The following is an 8,379-nucleotide window of genomic DNA, read 5'->3' on the forward strand; positions in this document are numbered from 1 at the left end:
ATGGATCTTTAAAATGATAGTAGCACAAATGAAAATTTTTGCAGCACAAACCAGCACAAACGTAGCACAAACGTTTGATACCACTTTTGTTGGATTTGAAGAAGGTGGGGGGGCCAACTTCACTCACATGACTTCTCTGTTCATTTTAAGCAGCAGAAGTGAGGCGCATGTCTGTGTGCGTGTGTATGGAGCCATTGGGTGCAGTCACTATAGCAACCAGGCTCACACCTGCCTGCTTAACTAGCTCTGTCTCTCACTCTGCCAAGATTCATCTTAAACACTTCTCTTTCAACTGCTGCTGTGTCCTCAGTGTTTGCTCTACAGGTATGATTTTACCCTCAAAACGTTGCCACCGTTGTTCTATTTCCAACACCTTGTCTTTCAAAGCTCAGACATTTAAAATTTTTAAACTGTGTGGATCCAAGTGGAGGGATCACATTTTAGTCATTCAAAGAATATGAACTTTTAATATTCATTCAGAGGTTTTCTGACTCTAAATTTTCTTTTCTCATTTCTAAGGTTTTTCTAATTTACAATTAAAACATTTTCAGCTTTTTTCCAACTTCTTCTTCTGTGTAAACGTCAGCTTTTAGCACTTCAGCACTTTTGTTTTCAGATTAAATTCTTTTTCTTTTTATCTCATTCAAACTTTTTAACTTAAAGTTCAGCAATTAATTCATTTCAATGCATACATTCAGATTCAAGCATTCACACTGCAGTTTCTTCAGAAAATGCACTTTCTAGTTGACAACTAGAATACATACTTACATCATGTATGGACCAATGAAGAGGAAGCCATGAATCAAGCCAAAGTTAGAAACTTAAGAAAACTTTTTTTTTTCCTTTTCTTTCTTTTTTTTTTAACCAATGTTTGTAATTAGGGTGTAGATAGGTACACAAAGCTACATCATCTGGGGCTGGAAAAGAAAAGCAGCACTGAGGTGCTGAAAGATGCAGTTCCAATAGTGGCCACTTGAGGCTGGGAATCATGGGTGTCCCATGTTAAAATGTCCAACTTTAAACATGGATAGTTTCTGTCTATGATAACTGAACTCTTTCTCAGAACTAAACTGCTTCAGTTTTGCTGAGGCTTAAAGTTTGGGTGCATGTCCTCTTTGATGAACTCTTTGGCTTCCACTAATACACTGTGGCTGAACTGAACCTCTCAACTGTGTTTGTGCTCATGGTGCCTTTTGGAGTATTTTTTTTTTATGACAAATAGTCTGGCCTGCTAACTGCTGCAAACCATCCACAAACCATCCACTTCAGTTTTGCTGAGTAAAATGCTAGTATTTTATTCATCTGTTTCTTTGCTTTAAAAGAGTCTTCACGTGACATCAGAGCTACTGGGACATGCACACATGAAAGTCAAAACAGTAGTGCAGTCCTTTGCTCTCCAGCCATCTTATGAACGTCTTTGAGTTTAGCCAAAATGCCGGATAGCTGCTGCCTTTTCGTGTTTCTTTACAGCGGCCAGAAGGGCATATAGCACCACAATGTGAACACACCCCTCCTGACCCTGCCTTACAGGTCAAATCACGCCAATCCCTGCATTTCCACAGTAACCTAGTCTGTCAATGGAGGCTCATTTAAACTGCAGGACTGATTCACTGTAAAATTCCAAGTCAACAAAATATAAGATTTACACGTGATCATTCATTTCAGCAAACAACAATTTCTTGTTCTTTACCTCTCTGATGACAACCATATTTACCCATCCAGATCTAAAACGCATGTAGATGTCCGTACTTTGAAAGCTTTGATCTTGGTACCAGTGTAAGGTGATCGAGCCATATAAGACGCCACCGAACTGGAGCTCTGGGAGAGACATTGATTTAATTTAAATGTAGATAAAGCTGCCAGCGAAAAGTATGGCTCACAAGTCCCAAAATCCATAGTTTCTCTGAATGCAGCTTGCTAACGTTAGCCCAGATTTGTGACTCCAAAAATCCAACATGGTGGCCATGTTGTTTTCTTTGCAGGGTCCTGAAATCAGTGTGAGATGTCCATGTGGCTAAAAACACATCATAGTCTATGAATGATAGAAAATAAAATATAAACCATAGAAACATTACATTACACCTGTGATATCTTTAGCATTTAAGGTGTCTTTATTTGGTATTCAGTAAATGTATCTCCTCATCTTTGTTAATGCTACATTTTTTTTAACTACCATTTGTTGTTACCATGGCAATGATTCCCTTCAATAAAGATTGTTGTTGTTGTTGTTGTTGTTGTTGTTGTTGTTGTTGTTGTTGTTGGCATCATCCAGCACCACAGGCCCTGGTGTGCTGATGATGACCTGACAGGAAGCACTGTCCCTGATGTAAAGTATATGGCCTCAGCCAACAACAGTGGCCCTGCTGAAATGTGGATGGTATCATCGAGTAGCACAGGCCCTGGTGTAATGTGGATGGAATCATCCAACAGTACAGTCCCTGGTGTGGTGAAGAGCGCCTCACAGGAAGAACTGTCCCTGATGTAAAGTGTATGGCCTCAACCAACCACAATGGCCCTGGTGAAATGTGGATGGTAATGGCCAGCACAACAGGCCATGTTGTAATGTGAATGTCCTCACCAGTAGACCAGGCCCTTGTGTACTGTGGATCGCATCAGCCAGCAACACAAGCCCTGGTGAAATGTGGATGGTATCAACGAGTAGCACAGGCCCTGGTATAATGTGGATGGCATCATCCAGCAACACCACAGGCCCTGGTGAAATGTGGTTGTTTTCGGCCAGCAACACAGGCCTTTGGGTAATTTGGATGGCTAGCAGCACAGGCCCTGGTCTGGTGAAGATGGCCTCACAGGAGTCACTGGCCCTAATGTATTGTGGATGGCATCAGCCATCAACACAGGCCCTCGTGAAATATAGGTGGCCTCAGCCAGCAACACAGTCCCTGGTGTAATGTGAATATCCTCAGCCAGTAGTAAAGGCCCTTGCGTTTTCTGGAACGCATCAGCCAGCAACACAATCCCTGGTGAAATGTGGATGGTCTAATCCAGCACCACAGGCCCTGGTTTGGTGATGATTGCCAACAGGAAGAACTGTACCTGGTGTAATGAGGATGGCCTCATCCAACAGTACAGGCCCTAGTGTTGTGAAGATGGCCTCACAGGAAGCACAGGCCATGGTGTAATGTGGATGGCCTCAGACAGCAGCCAGGCCCTGGTGAAATGTAGATGGCCACAGCCGGCAACATGCGCTCTGGTCAAATGTAGTCTGCCTCAGCCAGTAGCACAGGCCCTGTTGTGGTGAAGATGGCCTGACAGGAAGCACTGTCCCTGGTGTAATGTGTATTTCCTCAGGCAACAACACTGGCCCTGGTGAAATGTGGATGGTATTGGCCAACACCACAGGCCCTGGCGTAATGTGAATGTCCTCAGCCAACACCACTGGCCCTGGTGTAATGGGGATGGCATCAGCCAGTAGCACAGGCCCTTGTGTATTGTGGATCGCATCAGCCAACAACACAAGCCCTCGTGAAATATAGGTGGCCTCAGACAGCAGCGCAGGCCCTGCTGTCGTGAAGTGGGCCTCAGAGGGAGCACTAGCTATGGTATAATGTGGATGGCCTCATTCAGTAGCACAGGCCCTTTTGTAATGTGGATGGCCTTATCTACCAACACTGGCCCTGGTGAAATGTGGATGGTAATGGCCAGCACCACAGACCTTGGTGTAATGTGGATGGCCTTAGCCAACACCACTGACCCTGGTGAAATGGGGATGGCCTCAGCCAGTAGCACAGGCCCTGTTGTAATGTGGATGTCCTCAGCCATGACCACAGGCCCTGATGAAATGTAGTTGGCCTCAGCCAGTAGCACAGGCCCTGTTGTAATGTGGATGGCCTCTTCTAACAACTCTGTCCCAGGTCAAATATGGATGGTATTGGTCAGCACCAAACACCCTGGTGCAATGTGAATGTCCTCAGCCAACACCATTGGCCCTGGTGTAATGTGGATGGTATTGGCTAGCACCACAGGCCCTTGTGTAACGTGAATGGCATCATCCAACAACACTGGCCCTGGTGAAATGTGGATGGTATTGGCCAGCACCACAGGCCCTGGTGTAATGTGAATGTCCTCAGCCATGCCCAAAGGCCCTGATGAAATGTAGTTGGCCTCAGCCATCACCACAGGCCCTGGTGAAATGTAAATGTCCTCAGCCAGTAGCACAGGCACAGGTGTAATGTGGATGGCATCAACGAGCAGCAGAGGCCCTGGTGTGGTGAAGATGGCCTCACAGGAAGCACTGTCCCTTGTGTAATGTGTATGGCCTCAGCCAACAACAGTGGCCCAGGTGAAATGTGGATTATATTGGCCAGCACTACAGGCCCTGGTGTAATGTGAATATCCTCAGCCAGTAGTACAGGCCCTTGTGTTTTGTGGAACGCATCAGCCAGCAACACAATCCCTGGTGAAATGTGGATGGCCACAGCCGGCAACATGCGCTCTGGTGAAATGTAGTCTTCCTCAGCCAGTAGCACAGGCCCTGTTGTGGTGAAGATGGCCTCACAGGAAGCACAGGCCTTGGTGTAATGTGTATTTCCTCAGCCAACAACACAGGCCCTGGTGAAATGTGGATGGTATTGGCCAACACCACAGGCCTTGGCGTATTGTGTATTTCCTCAGCCAACAACACAGGCCCTGGTGAAATGTGGATGGTATTGGCCAACACCACAGGCCCTGGCGTATTATGAATGTCCTCAGCCAACACCACTGGCCCTGGTGTGATAAGGATGGCATCAGCCAGTATCACAGGCCCTTGTGTATTGTGGATCGCATCAGCCAGCAACACAAGCCCTGGTGAAATGTGGATGGTTTGGGCCTGCACCACAGGCCCTGGTTTAATGTGGATGGCATCAACAAGTAGCACAGGCCCTTGTGTACTGTGGATCACATCAGCCAGCAACACAGGCTCTGGTGAAATGTAGATGACCTCAGACAGCAGCGCAGGCCCTTCTGTCATGAAGTTGGCCTCAGAGGGAGCACTAGCCCTGGTGCAATGTGAATGGTCTAAGCCAGCAATACAGGCCCTGGTGTGGTGACGATAGCCTCACAGGGAGCACATGCCGTGGTATAATGTGGATGGCCTCAGCCAGTAGCACAGGCCCTGTTGTAATGTGGATGGCCTCATTTACCAACACTGGCCCAGGTGAAATGTGGATGGTAACTGCCAGCACCAAAGAACTTGGTGTAATGTGGATGGCCTTAGCCAACACCACTGACCCAGGTGAAATGTGGATGAAATCGGCAAGGACTAATGGCCCTGGTTTAATGTAGATGGCATCAGCCAGTAGCACAGGCCCTTGAGTTTTGTTAATGGCATCAGCCAACAACACCACTGGCCCTTGTCAAATGTGGATGGTTTCGGCCAGCAACACAGGCCCTGGTGTAATGTGAATGTCCTCAGCCAACACCACTGGCCCTGGTGTAATGGGGATGGCATCAGCCAGTAGCACAGGCCCTTGTGTATTGTGGATCGCATCAGCCAGCAACACAAGCCCTGGTGAAATGTGGATGGTTTCGGCCTGCACCACAGGCCCTGGTTTAATGTGGATGGCATCAACGAGTAGCACAGGCCCTTGTGTAATGTGGATCACATCAGCCAGCAACACAGGCTCTGGTGAAATGTAGATGACCTCAGACAGCAGCGCAGGCCCTGCTGTCGTGAAGTTGGCCTCAGAGGGAGGACTAGCTATGGTGCAATGTGGATGGCCTAAGTCAGCAATACAGGCCCTGGTGCGGTGACGATAGCCTCACAGGGAGCACATGCCGTGGTATAATGTGGATGGCCTTAGCCAACACCACTGGCCCTGATGAAATGTGGATGACATCGGCAAGGACCAATGGCCCTGATGTAATGTGGATGGTTTCAGCCAACAGCACAGTCCCTGTTGTGGTGAAGATGGCCTCACAGGAAGCACTGTCCCTGGTGTAATGTGGATGGCCTCATCTACCAACACTGGCCCAGGTGAAATGTGGATGGTAATGGCCAGCACCACAGACCTTGGTGTAATGTGGATGGCCTTAGCCAACACCACTGACCCTGGTGAAATGTGGATGACATCAGCAAGGACCAATGGCCCTGATGTAATGTGGATGGTTTCAGCCAACAGCACAGTCCCTGGTGTGGTGAAGATGGCCTCACAGGAAGCACTGTCCCTGGTGTAATGTGGATGGCCTCAGCAAACAACACTGGCCCTGGTGAAATGTCGGTGCTATTGGCCAGCACCACAGGCCCTGGTGTAATGTAGATGGCATCAGCCAGCAACACAAACCCTGGTGAAATGTGGACGGTATCAACAAGTAGCAAACACCCTGGCGTAATGTCAATCGCCATAGCCAACACCACTTGATCGGGTGAAATGAGGATGATATCGTTTAGCACCACAGGCCCAGGTGTAATGTGAATGTGTAACCACTGACTCATTTTAAATAGTTTAGGACAGCCAAACTACGGACCAGTTGCTAGGTTCGGCAGGGCTACAATAGAAAGCGAGGCGAATGCAGAATGAAATGGCTGGAGACAGGAATTTGAGCAGCAACAGTTATTATTTTGCACAAAAATGAAATAAACAAGACACAAATTCCACATTGACAGTAGTAGTGATAATAACCATAACAATAATAAGAAGAAGCCGGCAAAACAAAAATAACCCCAAAAATAGTCGTTTGAGCTCAATATTCAATTGTCTTTTTGTCTTTGGTCATTTGTCAAGTCAAAAATTCTTAGTCTAGTTCTTGTTCTCTTTCGTTTGTGGTTTGTGTGTTACCACTTGGGAGTCTCCGTCGAGGAAGAAGAGTAAGTTCCTCTGCAAAGTTCAGTCTGGGCTCAGGCTCGCCATCTCCATCCGGAGAGAATCCATTGGAATCCAAAATCTTAGTTCCTTCCACACGGACAAGGGAAAAAAACCTAGCCTGCACAACAATATTAACATTATTGTACACAGCCAGCTCCGTTTCTTCTCTTGTATCACAGCTATAGCTTTAGTTCTTTATCTCTTTTCACATTTCTTTCACATTACCACAGTAATACATTACATGCATGCTTTGAATATATCTCTCGTTATACATGAAATTATTTTAACCATGTAAACAACAAATGAATTTCTTGTTCTCTTTTTAACCATGAAATTATGATTAATAGGTATAACCAGCAAGATAATACATTTTTCCAATCATCCTTCGAGTATGCTAAACAAATCCTACCACAACAGCATTTCAACCGTTTTTAAACAGCAAATTACCACTCGCGAATCGGTATGAACAGAAGAAACAACTTTTAGCAACAGACTAACACATTATTAACTTTTCAAACCCATGGGCTAAACTCACCAAAATGTTAGAAAATTCCGCACGAGCTATCCGTGACCTGTCTCATCTATTTCCACGTGCGAAAAGATCTAGCTCATGTGAAATGATGGTCTGGTGTTTCGGAAGACGAGGCTAAAACCACCTTCAACCAATGAAAAAGGCATTTATCCCTTGTGATCCAGCAACAGAAAATAAAGTTTGCTAGAGGATCACACTTCCTTTTTTCAAAATAAATGTTTCTTTTCAAAATAAAATAATGAAAATACATTTATACAATCAAAACGAAAACAAGAAAAAAATAACAAAAGGTAGTTTTCTCTACTGGGTTACACTCTCCCCAGCTAAATGTCATGCACGTCTCGTTGCATGTGTAGCCAGTACTGTCCCTCTGTACTGTTTAGGGACTCAGAAAAGGCTATGCTCAAACCCTGGAAAAGTGATTTCACAACAGTAACTAGAGGGTTTCCTAAATCAGGATAATCAAGTCTTTTAGGTGGATGTCTGATTCTTGTTGACTGTCTTACTGGTTGAGTTGTAATGGGATCACAACTGTCCATCTCATCAGGTGAGTTAACAGGCTGGTTTCCTGGTTCTTTAACCAAATCCTCAGGTGATTCATCCAATATGGTTCCCGTTCCATTGTCCACAGGATCGTCAATTCCAATCTCATCTCCATCTGGTAAGTTTTCAACAAGCACATGATTGGTAAGTTCGTCTTTGCTTGCATCTTTATCCATATTCAGCTCCTTGTTGCTAGCAATTTCAGAAAGGTCACAATCAGGTAAGTTTGTAATGTCTGGTTCATGAGAAGGTTTTGGATATTCATGTACAGTAGTAAATCTGGTTATTTCTTCACATGGGGAATCATCAACCCATTGAATGAAAAGTTCATTGTCAAGTTCCATTGATTCTTCATCCTCATTGCTTTCTGTGACAACAGTTTGACGCGTTTTAGGACGGTGAACCTGCTGTGGCTCAGATGTGTCTGCGGTGGCAACCGGGAGGAAACTGCAGGGAAGCAACAGGTCTCTGTGTAAAGTTCGGGAGGGACCTTGCTTGGAC

General features: G+C 45.6%; 1 long non-coding RNA gene across 1 annotated transcript; it reads right to left on the reverse strand.

Moving 5' to 3' along the window:
• Nucleotides 1-6,536: 6,536 nt before the first annotated feature.
• On the reverse strand, nucleotides 6,537-7,546 carry LOC113018037 (uncharacterized). Its single transcript, XR_003271668.1, has 2 exons — nucleotides 7,339-7,546; nucleotides 6,537-6,921 (listed from the first exon to the last, which is right to left on the reverse strand). It is a non-coding gene; the product is annotated as an uncharacterized LOC113018037 (long non-coding RNA).
• Between the last annotated feature and the right edge of the window lie 833 nt (nucleotides 7,547-8,379).

Source organism: Astatotilapia calliptera, unplaced genomic scaffold (genome assembly GCF_900246225.1).
Source record: "Astatotilapia calliptera unplaced genomic scaffold, fAstCal1.2 U_scaffold_34, whole genome shotgun sequence".
Taxonomy (NCBI): Eukaryota; Metazoa; Chordata; class Actinopteri; order Cichliformes; family Cichlidae; genus Astatotilapia; species Astatotilapia calliptera.